Raw genomic sequence first — 17,696 nt, forward strand, 5'->3', positions numbered from 1 at the left:
GGCCTCCAGTCATACACACGCACACGCATGCGTGTGCACACCTACCTCTGAATGTGTAACACCACAGCCAAACAAGGACATTCTGTGAGCTCTCCAGAAATCCACCCTCCTCTGCGCTCAGAAGCAAACTGAATTTGTAGTTTGCAATTGGGAAAAGAAAAAAAAAGTACTTTGTATCTCCCTGTCTCAGAATCCAGGAAAGCCAGTCTCTTTAGCAAACAACTAAGATCCATTTTAGTTTAGAAGTAAATCATTACATAGAGACATTTTATACTTTTTTTATAATGATTAGAATTAGTAGATTTATATTTTACTCTGTTCTCCTTGATGTGGTTATTTTTAAAATGCATACTTTACAATAATTTCATCAGTATAAAATTTAGAAAAACCTATACATTACAGGCTGGCTGTGGTGATGAACACCTTTAATCTCAGCAATGGGGAGGCAGAGACAGTCAGATGTTTGTGAGTTCAAGACCAACCTGCTCCATTTGGCAAGCTCCAGGCCAGCCATGGCTACAGAGTGAGATCCCGTACTGGCAGGTCCACAGCCTTCTGCAGTTGAGACTGGGATTTACAGTCTCTAAAATGGATGAAAGCTCTGTCTCCTCCCCAAATTCAGAGAACCTTGGATAGTGCACAGTCGGTTTCACCCAGTGGTCTTGGAGTGGACGCTGGTTCTTGGTACAGTCCGTTTCCACAAGAGCTCCATCTGGGATCCATGACTGTTCCTTTGCTCTTCAGGAGAGAAATGTGGGCGGTCCAAAGCATCTGCATTCAAGCCACGGGTGAGAGTCCATGGAAGCTGTGGCATGGAGGCCATTGTCTTTTGTGTCTCTAACATAGTGCCTGGAAGCCTTGTGAAATCAATTAATTAATTCCAGTAGGTGATGGTATATAGATAAGTGTGCATTTTACACACACACACACACACACACACACACACACAGAGAGAGAGAGAGAGAGAGAGAGAGAGAGAGAGAGAGAGAGAAAATTATGATAGTTTGATTGATCCCTTAGTAACCCTTACACATTTCTATATTTTTATATGATTTGGTTCACAGGACTTTTGAGTAGATCTGTCTCCTTCTCGGCTTCAGAGAATAATCATTTTTGCCACTTAATGGAAGATTTACTGTATTTTAAAAACTCTCTCTCTCTCTCTCTCTCTGTAGTGAGGCTTGTTGACAGGTACCTACTGCAGCCTTTACTGGGGCCTGGGGCACAGTCAGCAGCCAAGAGGTCAGTTGTAGAGGAAGCCTCATTTCAAGTGACTACAGTTTGGAACCTGTAGGTGAAGGGGCAGAGGCCTAGTGGGAGGGTCTGAGAGTTAAAAGAACTTGGGCTATGTTAGGTTTAGGCAGCAGTTGGCCGTTGTTGGAACCAGAGTTCCCACTGAAGGGAAGACTGGGTAAAATGAACACCAGAGGACAAAACTACAATTTGAAATCTTAGAACAGAGAGAGCACCCGTGCCCCAGAGGAGGAGGCTCTGCTGGCTAAATGGAGGAGGTCAGGGTTTTGTTTCATTTTTAAATTAATAAACTAATACTTTAATTTGGGGGGGGGTGATTTTTCAAGACAGGGTTTCTTTGTGTAGCCCTGGCTGTCCTGAAACTTGCTTGATCAACCAGGCTGGCCTCAAACTCACAGAGATCCGCCTGCCTCTGCCTCCCGAGTGCTGGCATTAAAATTATGTGCCACCACCACCTGCATACTTTGAATTTCTAATACAGGTTCTCACGTAGCTCAGGATGGCTTTGTAACTTGCTATGTCACCAAAAAAGACTTTGAACTCTTGATCCCCCTGCTTCCATCTCCCAAAAGCCGAGGTGACAGGCGGGCACCACCATGCCCCAACAAGCACAGAGCTACAGAAAAAGGTGAAACAATGAACAAGAAGCTGAGTGGATGTTTCAGATTCCTTCTAAGGTGCAGACCGGGAGGCTAAGCACTAGGAAACTGAGCGCTAGCATTGGGTTTCTTTAGGTTACCTTCTCTCTGTAGCATGGGGAGGAGAGTGCGCCGGTATCCTGCCAACTGGAACTGGCCTGCGTGTGGAACTTGGCTGCAGTTTCTCGTTTCTCCTGTTTTCTTGGAAGGTCTGACCACAGCTCACATTCTGTTTGGTGACGTGGAACTTTGGCAAGGGTGACACTGTTTTTATTTCTGTCAGAGCTCCTGCATGAACCTGGGAGAGCCGCCCCTGCGCATCAGTGTTCCCAAGCCTCTCACTACCTAAAAACCTGTGGTGACTCCCGGCAGCCTACAGAGACAACTTCATTTTCTAAGCCCTGAGCTCCATACTTCCCTCCACCCCAACACTGCCTCCCCCGCCACCTCCCCAGCAATCTATGTTCGAGTTCTTGAGCTCACAAATCCACAGACATCACCTATTTAGCAACAGCCGGATCTCATCTCCTCTGAACAACCTGTAGGGCAGATCTTATACCCATCTCTGCTCAGGGGAGCTACCCACTGCCTGGAAGACATCGCCTCCTGTGTGCCCACCAGTGTACACTGCTTGGCACAGATATTCTGGAACTACCACTCCTTTTAAGATTAGCATTTGATAAAAGAGTGATGTAATGTGTTTTCAATCTAGATGACTGTTTTAAACAGTCTGTCTTAGCCGTGCAGGGCCTGCTTGTGTCTATGAAGCTAAGTGGTGGGGTGGAGACTGCCTTCTTGTGTCCACACACAGAGCTGGGTTCTGGGGACAGGCAAGCCTGACTTCTAGGATGATCCATTGGACTTCAAGAGCATCAGAGGGACTGAGACCATCAGGGAGCTAGCTCCAGTCAGAGATGTTTAGCAGCTATGACAGGTGAGGTGAAATCTGGCCCCTCTGGATCCCTAGGGATAGGGGGTACAGCCACTGGGCAACACCTGGACGGTGGGAGAGGAGAAAGGAAGAAATTTAGTCCCTGGCCCGTGTCCATGATCTGGGGAAGGGAGGACATGGGGACCTCAGGCTCAGTGTGCAAGGAGTGGGAACCTAGTCCTACCCACCAGGGGCTACTGTCTTTTCCTGTGCTGTGGCACAGTGCCGCCGTGAGACACTCTAGCTCCCCATGGGCACCGCGGCAAGGCAAAATGCAGACACAAGGCCGCACATGCTAGCTGTCTGCCTGCACAGCACCACCCACCCACCAGATACGCGGGTATCCAGACTACAGCTAAAGCCTCAGATGAGGTTTATGCCTCATGCTGTGGAGGCTGAAGTGTGAGAGAGAACAGTCATCTGCCTGGCACCTCCCGAGGCCCCTCTTCCAGGCTTGCCGATGCTGTCTTTCCTAGCCGCATAGGGGGTCTCTATGTGAGTTTGCGCCCTGATCATTGGGCCAGACGTGCTAACAGCGCCCTTCTAGCCTAATCACCTCTTGGCAGACCCGGATGGAGTCACCACCTTCTGAGACCCTGACAGTTTGTGTGTGCAGAATGTGCCGAAGCCCCTGTGTGGGATCCAGTGAGGTCAGGTATGGAAGAACCAGCCAGGGCCTCTGAACTCTGCTGAGGAGTTGGGATGTTATTGACCAGTGGAGGATGTCAAACAGGAAGCCTGCGCAGTCAGCCTGACCCTTTGAGGACCATCTGTGGGAGGAGGGAAACAATAAGGAAACATTGGGGGTGCGCTCCTCAAGGGGTAGCGCTGATAGTGCGTAACCAAGGTGTTTGATGTTCTCCTTCTCTCCCTCCCCGCTCCCTGCATGTGTGTATTTGAACCTGTGTGTATTTCCCATCAGTTCCCTGAAGTTGAAAAATACTTAATAGGCCTGCATGTCGTTGAATGGCTGCTTTCTGACAGGCTCTTCTGTTTTAGCCTGAGGCTACTCCTGGGACATCTTTGTGCCATCCCAAAGCTTGGACGCGAGATCAGGGGGTGGTGGAACCGGCCTAAGCAAAGCTGACTCCACACGAAGACCAGGGCCATACCACAGGCTGGTGGGGAAGCAGGTTTTCCGGAGCTTTACCAGTCCACAGGAAGGAAGGAAGTCAGGAGTTTATCCCTCACCCCCTTCATTGATGGAGGAGGGTTATCTGCCTATTGTGTTATTTTCATTGGTCAATAAAGAGACTGCCTTGGCCCCTTGATAGGACAGAAAATTAGGTAGGCGGAGTAAACAGAACATAATGCTGGGAAGAGGGCTATGAGCCAGATGCCATGGAGCCAGCCACCAGGTCAGACATGCTGAATCTTTTCCGGTAAGCCACTACCTCGTGGTATGATACAGATTAATAGAAATGGGTTAATATCAAGATATGAGAGTTAGTCAGTAACTAACTCTCTAGAGATAATGGGCCAGGCAGTACTTAAATGAATACAATTTGTGTGTTATTTCTGGGGCTAAGCTAGCCATGCGGGAGCTGGGCAGGATGAAAAGCAGGCCTGCCTGCAGCTCCTCACTACATATGGCGCCCAGACGTTCATTGCCTCCCTTCTTTGCCCTTTCTCCACACTTGGCCCAGGCCCTGAGGTCTGCAGGACACGTGGCAGGAAGTGACCCCAGCTGTACTGACAGAAGCAAGAAAAGGCGGCTTTCCAGAAGCATGCCCTAGGCAGGCCTGACGAGAAGACATCACACAGGACAAAATTCGAGGAATTTAGAGCCGAGAAGCCCTGTAGGACTGTGTTACTCATTGTATTCATGTCAACTGTGAGGAACACCCAGCAAGGTTAGAGGCATTCTCAGAATGGGTTAACTTCCTGACTCACCCCAGGCTGAGTCGAAACTCACAGCCTAACTAAAGGAAGTGGCTGAGCTGCCCAGGTTTGCACTGGTCTCTGTGGGGAAAATTGCCTCCTTATTGAGCCGTGCAGAGACTCCCACTACTTAGGCTTCTGGATTCCCAACATGGGAAGAGCATTCTATTCATGTCTATGTGTGTTCAAGTGTGCATTGGGGTCGGGGGGAAGTATACTTATACGTATGTGTGTAGCTTGCAGAAGAATGTTCATAGAAGTGTTATTCATAGAACCAAAAATAGGAACCATTTGATGTCCATCAACTGCTAAATGGATAAATAAAATATGAGAAAAGCATGGATGAGATTGCTATCCCTCAGTGGGGAGGGGTGAGGCAGAGACACAGATGATCCTTGAGAATATCACACAAAGAAAAAGAAGCCAGATGGAAGAATCACTTTGCATGGGTTTGTGAAAAATATCCAGAATAGAGACAGAAGTGGATCAGTGTTTGCCTGGGAAGTGTGGAGTAATGGGGGTGACTGCTAATGGGAACAGAGTCCTTCCTCCCTTCCTCCCTCCCCCTGCCCCCCCTCTCTCTGTGTGTTTGGTGCACAAATACATGTCCAAATGTGTGTGTGGGTATCTGGGAACACACATAAGCACTTGCATGTGGAAGCCGTAGACTGACTTTGAGGGTCCTCTTCCATAATTCTCCTCTTCATTTACTGAATCGGGGTATCTTGCTGAACCCAGAACTTGCTGATTGGTTAATCTAGCTAGCTAGTATGTCCAGAGCATCTAATTTAAAATGGACTGGTCGTTGAATGGCTGTGCCTATACCAACCATAACCAATTTGCACTTTAGATCAGCAGATTTCATAGTGGATGAGTTATGTCTCATAAAACTCCTAAAAAATGATGGGAGGGGTCAGATCAACCTAAATTGTTTTCTTTAGGTATTGGTTGGTTTTGTAAACTTGACACAAACCTATATGTGTTTGAAAAGAGAAACCTCAGTTGAGAAAATATGTCCATTACATCGCCTGTAGGCAAGTCTATAGAGTATTTTTTTAAAATTAATGATTGGTCTGGGAATGCTCAGACCCCTGTGTATTGACTGAGATTTCTGGCCCTACAGCCATTCAATCCCAAAGAATCACACAGAGGTCTACATTAATCATAAACCGGTTGGCCTATTAACTCAGGCTTTTCTTTTTAACTCTTATAACTTATATTAGCCTATAATTCTTGTCTATGTTATCCATGTGGCTAGGTATTCTCATCTTGCTTCATCTGTGTCTGAGTGATGACTGCAGACTGACTCTTTCTCTTCCCAGAATTCTCCTGTTCTCATTGCCCCACCTCTACTTCCTGCCTGGTTGTCCCACCTATATATTTTGCCTGGCTATTGGCCAATCAGCACTTTATTAAACAAGTAAAAGAAATAAATCTTTACAGGGCAAAACCATTGTCCCACAGCACCCCCCTTTTTTTTTCAAAACAAGAACTCTGAATTGAATCTCCCTTATTTAGCTTTCTTCCTGACCATATCCATACAACTTGTGACCAACGCTCTAAAAAAGAAAAACATCTGTAGTCCATTGGGGGGGATGTGGGCGTAGTTTTCCAGGATACTCTCTGCTGACTGGGTACACTGATAATCTTATGGGGACCTAAAAAAAATTTAAGATTATGGTCAAGTCCTGACTGTGAGATTTGGTCATCTCAACCAGTAGTCTTGAAACTGCTCTGGATACAGAACTCAGAGGAAACTCCAACAGAGGTTGTCTGAAATGTTGGACCATCTGGACCATCTGGTCCGATAGGAGATTCTTCAGAGGGTCTTCCTTGATCAAACCTGATTTTTTTCTTAGCCCAGAATGAATCCACAGCCTCTCAATTCCTGTGGAAACAAAAGCAAAACCTCTTCTCCAAAGTAACATATCTTTTGACTTGAATTTTGAAGTCAAGGTATTTTTAAAATATATATGTTGGGGCTGAAGAGATGGCTCAGAGGTTAAGAGCACTGACTGCTCTTCCAGAGGTCCTGAGTTCAATTCCCAGCAACCACATGGTGGCTCACAACCATCTGTAATGAGATCTGGTGCCCTCTTCTGGCATGCAAGCATACTTGGAAGGATATGTTGTATACATAATAAATAAATAATTTTTTAAATATATATATATATATATATGTGTGTGTGTGTTGGATTGATCCAGCAGCATTTATAATCAAATATCTTTTAGCAGCTTTTGCTCCTTCCTCATCCATCGGACAATTTAAAGACAACACAATAGCATGCAGTGTCCAAACTCTCTGGGTATTTTTCATCTTTACATGGCTTTATTTTAAACTCTATTGTTTTCTTTTTCTATTTAATTTTTGCCTTTTTTTTCCTGTGTATCTTTGACTGTCCTGGAACTCACTCTGTAGACCAGGCTGTCCTTGAACTCACAGTGATCCGCCTGCCTCTGTCTCCGGAGTGTTGGGATTAAAGGTGTGCGCCACCGCACCTGTGAGTGGTGCCACTGCTGGGCAGGTGCCCTGGGTGATGTACGTAAGCAGGCTGAGAAGCCAGTAAGCAGTGTTCCTTCACAGTTTCTGCTTCGGTTCGTGCTTCCAGGTCCCTGCCTTGGCTTCCCTCAGTGGACTGCGACCTAGGATATGGAAGTCGAATAAACCCCTTCCTCCACAGGGTGCTTTTGGTCAGTGTTTATCACAGTGCTAGAAACCCAAGACAGTGCACACCCACATCACATCTTTCTTCTGACAGGGATTTACTCCTCTCTGTCACACACTCTGAAACAATAGAAACTTGGTATCGGTCTTGAAGGTGATGACCTTGGGGACCCGAGGAAGCATTAGACAACCAAAGCACACTTTCCTTGGTGTTTCTCACGTGGACACTCTGATTTTTCCTCTCTAGGGCACTCTCTTTTATTCTTTTTTCAGTGTTCTCTCTCTCTCTTTCTCTCTCTCTACCCCCTCCCCCTTCCCTCCTCCCTCCCTCTCTCTCTCCCCAACCTCTTTCTATTTTTATCTCAAGAACATAGTAACTATTAATTCTCCCTAAATACTTCCAAACATAAGGCTTGCCTTGATCAGAAGAGATTCATTTGAAAGCAGCATCCACGTAAACATTTTCCTTCCCTCCTTTAAAACCTGATGAGAAGGAACCTTCCAGACAGCATCCTCGCTGATGCTCTTTGGCCAGGCACCCAACTGCTGCCCTTCCTTTGTCTTCACGACAGCCCTGCTCATGTTGCACACTCAGGAGCTAGGTCCTCTTCTCCACCCCCCCTCCCCAAGGTAATAACAAGTACTTCTGTGTTCCGGTCCATGGGCTAAAATCTCAGGACTTTATTGATTATCCCACAGCCCAATTCTGTGCTGTTATTCATTCAACAATGCCTCTGCTGCCCTTGGTTTACAGCTATAAACTACCCAGCACAAGTCTCGGTTCCTGATTTCATTAAACCTTCACAATAGAGTGGTTTTCACTTGCTGAATATTGATGTTCCCTTCGGCGTGTGGCAGGGCCCTGGAACCCACCTAGTGTGGGTACACACGCCAGTGCACCTTGTGTCGTGCCGTGCCTTGGTGACTAGGGTGGTGGTACCTTCAGGTGGGACATAGAAGCCAGGTGACTTCTGCCTTCCCTATAGCCCTCACAGTGGGAGCTCTGATTTGCATGGCTGAAGCAGGACTTCCTGGGTCCCAGATGCAGCGAGGATCCCCCAGTCCGTGGAGAGACCCCGTAGAAACACACTGAACAACAGCTGGTTCAGCTCAGCTTTGGCATCTCCCCAGCCAGATCGCCTGCCACATAACTGTCGAAGGGTCCCAGGTTCTGGCACCTAGCCAGTGAACTTCAGAACTGAGGCTTAGGCATGCTGAGTCAGAGCCCGGCCATTCCCAGTCTGACCTTCCAAATTCCTGAGGCACAGAATTCATGAGGTCAACAAAGCCGTGATTGTATTAGACACGAAGAATGGGGGGAGTTTGCTGGGCAGTACTGGGGGCACTGGGTAAGGACTGCTTCAGTATAGTGTGGATCAAATGATGTGGGTGACTTTGTTAAGCAGGCCAGTAACTGCCCCAGGAGACTGTCACGGTCCAAGTGAAAACTCTGGCCTCGAAATAGTATTCAGATCCATTTGTCCCAAGCAAAAGACCTAGCTTCCTCCTAAAGATATTTGCTTGTATGTGTGCCTTTTCATCTGCAGCACATTCTTCAATTATTTATTGAAGTCTTCCATTTGTTTCAGACTAGATTTTAGGCGCTTGGAAGCCAAAGCATGTCTCATGTACCGTGTTTGCCATATGACGTAGCTCTAGTAGAGCCCAGCACCCTGGCTCCTCCCAGGCCCCTTAGGCTCTGGTCAGCAGGACTCTGGACCTGACTACCTAGTTTGGCCACTCCACTTACTCCTTCTGACCTGAGGAACTCTGCCTGGGGATTCAGGAATTGGACAGAACCCAGGAAGGTCAAGAGGCCTAGGGTTAAGCCAGGCTCCCAGCACCCAACAAAGTCTGACCTTACCTAGGACCAATGTCTTGGAGACTCATTTTAGGCCAGGAACCAGTGTCAGCTGACCCATTCCAAGGTTGCTCTGAAGTTCCCGCGAAGTGACAGGAGAAAGGCTTCCACACAGATTCGCCATGCAAATGCACGCGTTACTACCTGCTGCGAGCGCCTCTGAGAGCTGGGGATAATAACAGTGATTATTCCCTGCCTGGATTGCTGTGATACCCTCCGAGCCGGTCTTCCTACTTCTATTTTTGTGCTTTTAAAAGGCGGCTTCACCCAGCAGCTGGGCAATCTTTCCTAATATGCAAATCAGGCTATGTCCTCCTGTTTAAAAACCTCCAATAACTTCACACTGTGGCTAAAGTCTGCAGTGCAGCTCACGCCTGGAAAGCCCGATGTCATACAGCTCAGTCCACTAAGCTGCCCTCTGCCCTTCGGCCTCTTGATACACAGCTTCCTCTCGGTCCTTCAACCTCACCAAGACCTTCACAGCCCCAAGACATTTCCTCCTGCTATCTCTTGCATGAATCTACATAAGATGCTGACCAGTGTGTGTGTCAGCAGCCCCCCTCCCCCCACGGCTTCCTTACCTATCTTCCTGTGCAGTCTCAGTGCACCAGCGCTGGTCACAAGCCCACCACAGACACTGTCACCTCGTGATATTTGCTGTCCACTCTAGTGTGAATCCCGCCAGCAAAGCAGCCACCCCGCAGCAGGTCCTCAGCAAATGTCTGTTGAAGAATGAAGAAATGAATGAGAACATGGGGGGCCCCATGACATGTAGGGGTCGCATCTGCTCCATGCCCTACAGAGAAGGTGGTGGTGGTGTGGCTGATGAGGCGCTGATGGCTGATATGGGGTTCCGCAGGCCTGATACCACCCCCTGTTCTCTGGGCAGGGTGTTCCCCACGGACAGAGACACAGCCGAATGTCTGTGGCTCTCAGCTCTCTGGGTCCCTTGGCCATGATGTCAGGGAGTACATCAGCATCATGGCTGCCTGGCCCAGATCACTGCTGCAGGAGAACTTCCTCTTCAGACGCTCTCAGGACAACACCACCATTAGGTCAGAGAGGACTTCAGTAGAGCAAGCCACCACCAATGGACCAGTCAGTGACACTACAGAGGTCTGGTGTGAGCAGCCTCCTGTTTCAGTTGACCCGAGGCCAACACTACAGCCTGGGGTCCAGTGAGGAGCAGAGCCAAGCTGCCCTGTAAGGATATCAGAAGCCACGTTGCCGCAGACACCACTACCAGTGGCCCGACTCCCCTGCACTAGCCCCAACAAAGCGGGGCAGGGAAGTCAGCCCAGTCCTAAGACTGTAACTCAGGGGTCAGCTGCATCCCTTCTGTCCATCTGGTCTTTGCTGGCCGAGAGGGCTGGAAAAGATAATGTCTACAGAGACAGGGCCCTGCTGACACTCCAGGAGGCCCATGAGAAGCGGTAGACAGATGGGGAGGCTGAAGGACAGGTTCTGGTCGCTCCTTGTTCCCAGGTGGGGTCTAGGCTCAGTAGCACCATGAGCGTTTGAGGTGGAGCCAGCAGCAGGGGTCCCGGCTTGGTTTGCTAGGATCACAGTTAGAGATCTTGCTGCAGCTATTTGCTTGCCTACCAGAGACCAAAGTGTCAGGGGCTTTCCCACAGGGATCCCTTTTCATGTTTATCTAACGTGGGGTGTGAAAATGGGTGGCTACCTGGACACAAGGGGAGGAAGCAGGAAGCTGCCTGCTTCCTAGAGACTCGGGAGCAGGGACAAGAGGTACCTCTGTGCATGTGGTTTCTTTCCCAAGGGTCAGCTTGCTCGGCTGGCAGCTGGGAGAGGGAGGGCATGGCCTGGCACCTGGTGGCTCTCCCACAGCAGGTAAGCTGGTTGGTTTTATCTCTGCTCACTTTTATCAAGAAAACAAGATTTTAAAAAAAATGAAATTTAAGTGGTGGTGGGTGATTTATGGGCCTCTCCAGAAGTAAGCCCTTCTCTCTATAACACTGAATAAATCCCAGAGAAAGAAAGCCTTCTCTTCTGGAAGCTGCTAGCTCACCTGCCTGGCCGCTCATTACTTAGGGCAGTGGTTCTCACCCTTCCTAACGCTGCAACCCTTTAATACAGTTCCTAATGCTGTGGTGACCTCAACCATAAAATTATTTTCATTGCCATTTAATAACTGTAATTTTGCTACTGTTACAAATCATAAAAAAAAATATCTGATATGTGACCCCTGTGGATGGATCGCTCGACCTTAAAGGGTCATGACCCATGGGTTAAAAAACACAGCTCTATAGTCTTAGCAAAGTTCCTGGGAGGTGACCCGGAACAAGCAGAACCAAAGAGACTCCCAAGGTTTTGTTTGACCTTTTCCAAGTCCTGTCTGGGATCTGACTAAGAGACATGTTCTTAGCGGATACATCTCCCCAACTTCCCACATCAGACTCATCCCTTTCTGAAGGTCACTGAACTGCCAACTTTCTGCTCCTTAGTCAGGACACCTGCAATCAACCAAAGACAAATCAGGATCTTGGCTGAGGCAAAGTAGAGACTGGTCAGACAGGTTTAGGAGAGAGGCCTAGGCTCTGATGTGGCGCAATATGTCTCATTCTGTTTCATTGACAAATGCTTACACAGCCACTGAATGTGAACCACTGAATGTGAGCATGACTCTCCTCAGTCACAGTGGAAGGAACTCGGACCAGTGAAGCCTGAGGAGCTGGCCAGGCCCTGGGCACACGCTGGCCCACCATCTGCACCCTGAGCTTCTTTCCACTGACCCGCCTCTGAGGGCCAAGATCCAGCCCAGCTCTGGGCCTTGCAGCTGAAATGTTTCCTTGCTCTGCCCCTTCCTGGCCTTAAGAGGCATGAGTGATCACCTGTTCTGAAAACTTCTCTGCTTGTTGGGCTGTCCCTACATCACCAGGAGAGAGCAAACCTTTATATCTGTAATTTACATTTAAATCTTTAAATTTAAAGAAAAACCTTTAAATGAGGACTCTGACCCTCATCCAGGTTAGGATATGCCAAAGGGAGTTAGCAGCAAATGGGCTCAGAGATCAGGAAAGCCTGGGGAACACAGACGAACGACCTGAAGTGCAGGTATCATGCGCATGCGTGGTTGAACACTAAGGGCTTTGTGGGTGCACAGCCGCAACCCTGTCATTCTGCGACATTTTAAACATTTAGTAAGTGGCTTCATGCTGCATTTGTCATTTTATAACAGCTTCCTTACTTAAAAATCACATGTTTTGCTATCTATTTTTGTCAGTGTAGTCTGTTTGAAATCATTACAATGCCACATACTTAATTTAAATTTTTCTAATATCTAGTCAGTGAGGTATTTCAGCAGATAAAGGTGGCTGAGTCCTATTCCTAAGGACCACATGGTAGAAGGAGAGAACTGAAGCCTGCAGGTTGTGTTCTGACCTCCACACTCATGTGCGCACGCACACACACACACACACACACACACACACACACACACTAAATAAATGCAGCGAAAAGTCTAAGTCTGTTTCCAGGCGTACGTATGTAGGGGTACAGCCTGATGGTTTGATGCATTTATTTTCATCTTCGTAAGTGTAGTGCAGTGAGTGCTGGGGTCTAGCAAAGGAGCACACTATTCAGTCCACTTCCTGTCTCTGTATGTGTGGCCAGATCCCCTAAAGTCAGTACCCCAAGCCTTCTGTATACAGTAGCCTCCCATTATCGCCAGGCTCAGGCGGTGCTGAGCCAGCTTATCCCACCTGGTGCAACTTTGTGCCCTTTCTTTGAGCTACATCTTCTCCTTCACCCTTATGCCCTAAAAAAATTATGAATGAGATTGTTTATGTTTTTAGTTTCACAATAGGTCTTCCTGACTCAGTAGGAATATTATTTCTATGGCACACCCCAGCTTTCACCAGCCCACACTCAAAATCACCACAGCCTTAGGATCGTGTGGTCTCTCACTGGGCTCAGTTCTATGAAGCTTTCCCTTGGTCAAATCCACCAAAATACGTATCAAGGCAATAAATACACACACACATACATACATACATACATGCATACATACATACAGAAATAAATAAAAGATGAAGTGTCAAGACTGAAGAGGTTATTCTTACTACAGAATTCTCTCGGTGGCATCAATGAGTCCCCAGGACAATGTGACAGGCATTGGATGAAGATAATCAAATAAATGGCGCTAATACGCCAGAAATACACAACAAATGAAAGCAGCTGGACTGAGTGATTTAGTCTGAAAAGCAATCATGTTATGCCATATACAATTTTTACAATAACTGAGGAGTTTTTACTTCTCTTTTCTTTTGTTTGCTTGTTTTTCAAGACAGGGTTTCTTAGTAACTATGGAACCTGTCCTGGAACTCACTCTGTAGACCAGGTAGGCCTCGAACTCACAGAAATCCACCTGCCTCTGCCTCCCGAGTGCTAGAATTGAAGGCATGTGCCATCACCGCCCAGCTAACTGAGGGTTTTTTAAATATTTATTTATTTATTTTTTACATATGTGTATATGTGAGTGTATGCTTACATGTATGTAAGTGCCCTAGGCTCCAGAACAGACAGTCAGATTACCTGTAAGAGTTACATGCAGGTGTAGGCCACCCGAAATGGGTGCTGGGAACCAAGCCCTCTGGAGAGCAACACATGCTCTAAAAACGCTATCTCTCCAACTTCCAAAAGGTTGTTTGTTTTTTTAATTTCTGACTTCTGAGAAGGGCAATGGATTAATCCCTTTTCTCCTCCAGTAACTCAGCAGAAACCATCCAGCCTTCAAAGGAGGGGTCTTAGTAGAGGCCCGGAGGTGCAGGAGAGATGAAGCACCACTACAGAGTTGCCCATCTTGGGTTTCCAGACTGTTGCCTGCTCGGCAAACCTGTGTCCCTCTGCTCTTTCCCAGACCCCTCATTTTGAGATGCTTCTTGTCACTTAGCAGACTCCTGGACCGAATGCAGGCCTCTCACAGCCAGAACACCCACAACTCCCTTGTGGGAACATTGTCATTGCTTCTCAACAGGCAGAAGGCAAGTCAGAATCGCTAAACCTCACCCCGCCCCACCCTATCCCCCACCCACCTACCAGGAGTCTGCTGGGAGCTTCTTCCTGGGTCTGTCTCCAGATCTTGGATCTCCATGGAGCAAAATCCTAAACAAAATACACTTTGTTCCCACCAGAGGATCCTTCTACGAGGTGGTCCCACAGCCGGGTCTTCCTGCAGCTATCAACATTCTTCAAAGGCTGAGGGAGGGAGAGGGGGAGGGAGAGGGGATGGCCAACTTGTAGCTTGTCCTATCTTGGGGGATAAGATTCCCTCCTGGCTCTCTGCTCTGCCAGAGGAGAGTTCGTAGCATTAATGGTCAGTCTAGAGAGAGGTCAGGAGCAGACTGGGAGGCACATGGCTCTAGTAATAAAGAAAATCACAGAGATGGAATCTATAGGTAGCTGTCCTAGAAGGCACAGAGGCGTGTGGTACCAAGCATAGTATTAATTCAGCTCAAGAAAGGTTAGCTGTGAGTTTGGCTCTGAGGCTTCCACACAGCAGGACCTGGGTGGAGTTTTCGGCCTTCTTCGTCTCTTGTGTGTGAGGTGGGGGGGACGAGAGGACAGTGATAGCGGGGAGCAGAGAGAAGATAAGAGCCCTTGCTCAGAAAGGAACCACCCTATGCCCGCTACCATCCTCACTCCCCATCCCCACTGGCACTGTCTGTGGAGGAGAGACACGGACAGGAGCGGAAGGGCCAGGGCTGAGACAAGCAAATAGCAGTCAGCCTCTATGCTTGCCCAGGTTTAACCCAGTTCCTACAGTGAGTCACACAAGAAGGGCTGCCTGTGAGCATCAAGTCTCTGCCAGGTCGAACGGAGCACACAGGGTCAGAGACAGCTGACAATATAGCCATGAAGGCCCACAGCCTCTGTCATGTCCCCCTCCTTCCTGGGACACAAGTGTGGGGCTCAGCAATTCTACCCTAGAAGCATCGGCCTAGAAGTATGGTGCTTTGCGATGAGCAGGTTATGGTGGCCTGTTTTGTTATCTCTTAGAAGAATCCATGGCTATGTGTGATGGCGTATGCCTTTAATCCCAGCTCTTGAGAGGCAGAGGCAGGTGAATCTCTGAGTTTGAGGCCAGCTAGGACTAAATAGAGAGACCATGTCTCCAAAAAAGGAAGGAAAGAAGGAAGGGAGGGAGGAAGGGAGGGAGGGAGGGAGGGAGGGAGGGAGGGAGGGAGGAAGGAAGGAAGGAAGGAAGGAAGGAAGGAAGGAAGGAAGGAAGGAAGAAAGGATCCACTTAACAACCTGCAAGCAAGTTTACCTTCATGGTAGAGACATTTATGAGCCAAGTGTTAGGCTGGCTATCTCTGAAAGCATGGTGCTTATCCTCAGGCCCATGAGCTAGGCAAGTGCTGGTCTGTCCAGGTCTGAGGAATAGTTCCTTCCAAGTGTAAACCTTGTCAATGAAAGCTGATGGGAGCTCTAATGAGGATGAGAGGGTTTCTTCTTCAGGTCAAGGGAGAATGGCAATTCTCCCAAGAGCAGCTGTGTCAAGTACAGTAACACGGCCCCCAAAAGAGCCAAAGCCAGAACTCCACCCTCAAATTCAAGGCCTCTCCATCATCCCCCATGCTGTAGGGAAGGCCTTGGCAGACGCATGCTTCAGAGCACAGCGAAGACTGCTGGGGCCTGTCGAGCGCGGATTCAGGAGACTTCCAATGGACTCATGTCCTCTCATCCGGATGGTCTTCATGTCTAGACGAGTGCCCAGGCTCATCCCCGAAGCCCCACAGTCCCTTCCTTACACACTCACAGAGAGTGCTCAGCAGTGAATTCCTCTACCCCAGTGCCCACCCTGAAAGGCCCTGCCACTGCCTCCCTGGGCCCCCATACGAGTCCCTGGGTGAGCAAACCACAGGATATATCCTCATAGAAGAGTGCCACTAGTGGCAGCTGGACTCTGCACAAGCTCCCAAGATTCAGACCGGAACTGGACAAGCCAGGCATGGTGGCTCATGTAGAACTCCGAGTAGTTGGGGGACAGGGACAGACTGATAAGTTTTAGGCCAGCCTGGTCTACATAAATGAGTTCCGGAACGTACAGAGACCCTATATCATAAACAAACAAACAAACATCCTTAAATGCAGCATGAATGCTGTACAACCCAGCCCAAGTTCAGTGTCTACAGTTGTCTGCAGAATTGAAAGCTTCTCAGCGCCCCCAAACACCTGCATCCTACAGTCTCTGGAACTGTGTGCTTTTAGGCTAGGCTCTGTAGCCTGAGCTTGCAGGGCCTAGGTTCCCGTAGCAGAGAGGAGTATCAGTCACATGTGGACATTAAGTGCATGCAGCCTAGGAAGGCAGATCCCACAAATGGGATGGGCTCGTTTCAGTGCTGCAATAGGTATGGCCTGGGCCAGACATCTGCCCAGGGAGAGTATTGGAGATTTGTTGCCTTTTCGGTCTGTCTCTCGTTGCTCAGATCATCTCTACCCAGCCATCACTGCTGTTGGGTTTAAACAGAACAGAAGCCAGCAGCAAAGACCTACAGATGCTAACTAGGACCCGCAAGCATGGCTGGATGTCCCCAAGGGAGCTGCCGGAGCCCTAGGCTGGCTGACCACATCTTTGGCAAGAGTCAAAACTGGGCTTTGCTTCCCCTCTGATCTGCCAGCCTGTGTTCCTGGCTGGGTCAGGCAGTGGAGCCAAGACAAACACTGTGTATGAGCTCACTGGCCTGGGACCAAAGCTCAGATGTGCAATCTGAAATGCAGGGTTTGGATCAGGGTCCTAACTGGGAAAAAAATAAGCATGAAATCTTGAAACAAAAAAACAACGTCAGCTCCAACCACTTCAGAGGTTACTTAAAGTTGTTCAGCTCCAAATGTTGCTAATGGTGAAAGCAAGATTTAAATGCCCCCCCGGGAGAGATAGAGAAGCAGGGAGATTCCCAGAAAGGAATGAGGAGATTGGAGCCTGTATAGTACGTTAACATTTTAAGAAGATAAAAGGTAAAATTCAGCCCAGGGGACTGCTGTGACCTGTGACAGGAGAACTTGGAGTTCACGGCCCCCTCCCTCGTCAGCTCCAGGATTCAGTTTCCCCTCAGCCGCTGCCTTTGCTGTCTCTCTCTGTGTCGCACAGGGCAATTTGAAGATGGAGGGCATGTGCTACATAGAAAGGACGGGGCGGGAGGGGGGAATGTGGGGAGGACTGTGTGGTAAACAAGGACAGCAAAGCCAGTTGTCCCCAAAAAGGTGGCCCATAAAAACCAGCAGGCCAGTCCAAGGTACCAAAGTCCCTGATGTCAGGGAGGTGGTCACGTCCTTGCTTCACTGTGTATCTTTCCGGACTGGGGAGGCAGTAGCCGTGGGTGCAGATGTCCGGGCCAGGGAGAAGACTGTGAGTTCCAGAGAGTTCATGGGGCTAGCGAGCAAAAGAGCCATAGGAGTCTGGCTCTCAATCTGCTGGTAAATATGCTAATCACACACAGGTCT

General features: G+C 48.5%; 1 long non-coding RNA gene across 2 annotated transcripts; it reads right to left on the bottom strand.

Annotated features, from left to right (window-relative positions):
- Positions 1-262: 262 nt before the first annotated feature.
- LOC125410591 (uncharacterized) lies at positions 263-17,355 on the bottom strand. Of its 2 annotated transcripts, XR_015736034.1 has the most exons (7): positions 17,241-17,349; positions 15,520-15,680; positions 14,289-14,447; positions 9,812-9,952; positions 9,234-9,396; positions 1,994-3,593; positions 263-857 (listed from the first exon to the last, which is right to left on the bottom strand). It is a non-coding gene; the product is annotated as an uncharacterized LOC125410591 (long non-coding RNA). The 2 variants fall into 2 exon arrangements; XR_014999094.2 differs by lacking the exons at positions 14,289-14,447; positions 15,520-15,680 and having other exon boundaries at positions 17,241-17,355.
- Between the last annotated feature and the right edge of the window lie 341 nt (positions 17,356-17,696).

The sequence above is a fragment of the Myodes glareolus genome, chromosome 22 (genome assembly GCF_982192425.1).
Source record: "Myodes glareolus chromosome 22, mMyoGla1.1, whole genome shotgun sequence".
NCBI lineage: Eukaryota > Metazoa > Chordata > Mammalia > Rodentia > Cricetidae > Myodes > Myodes glareolus.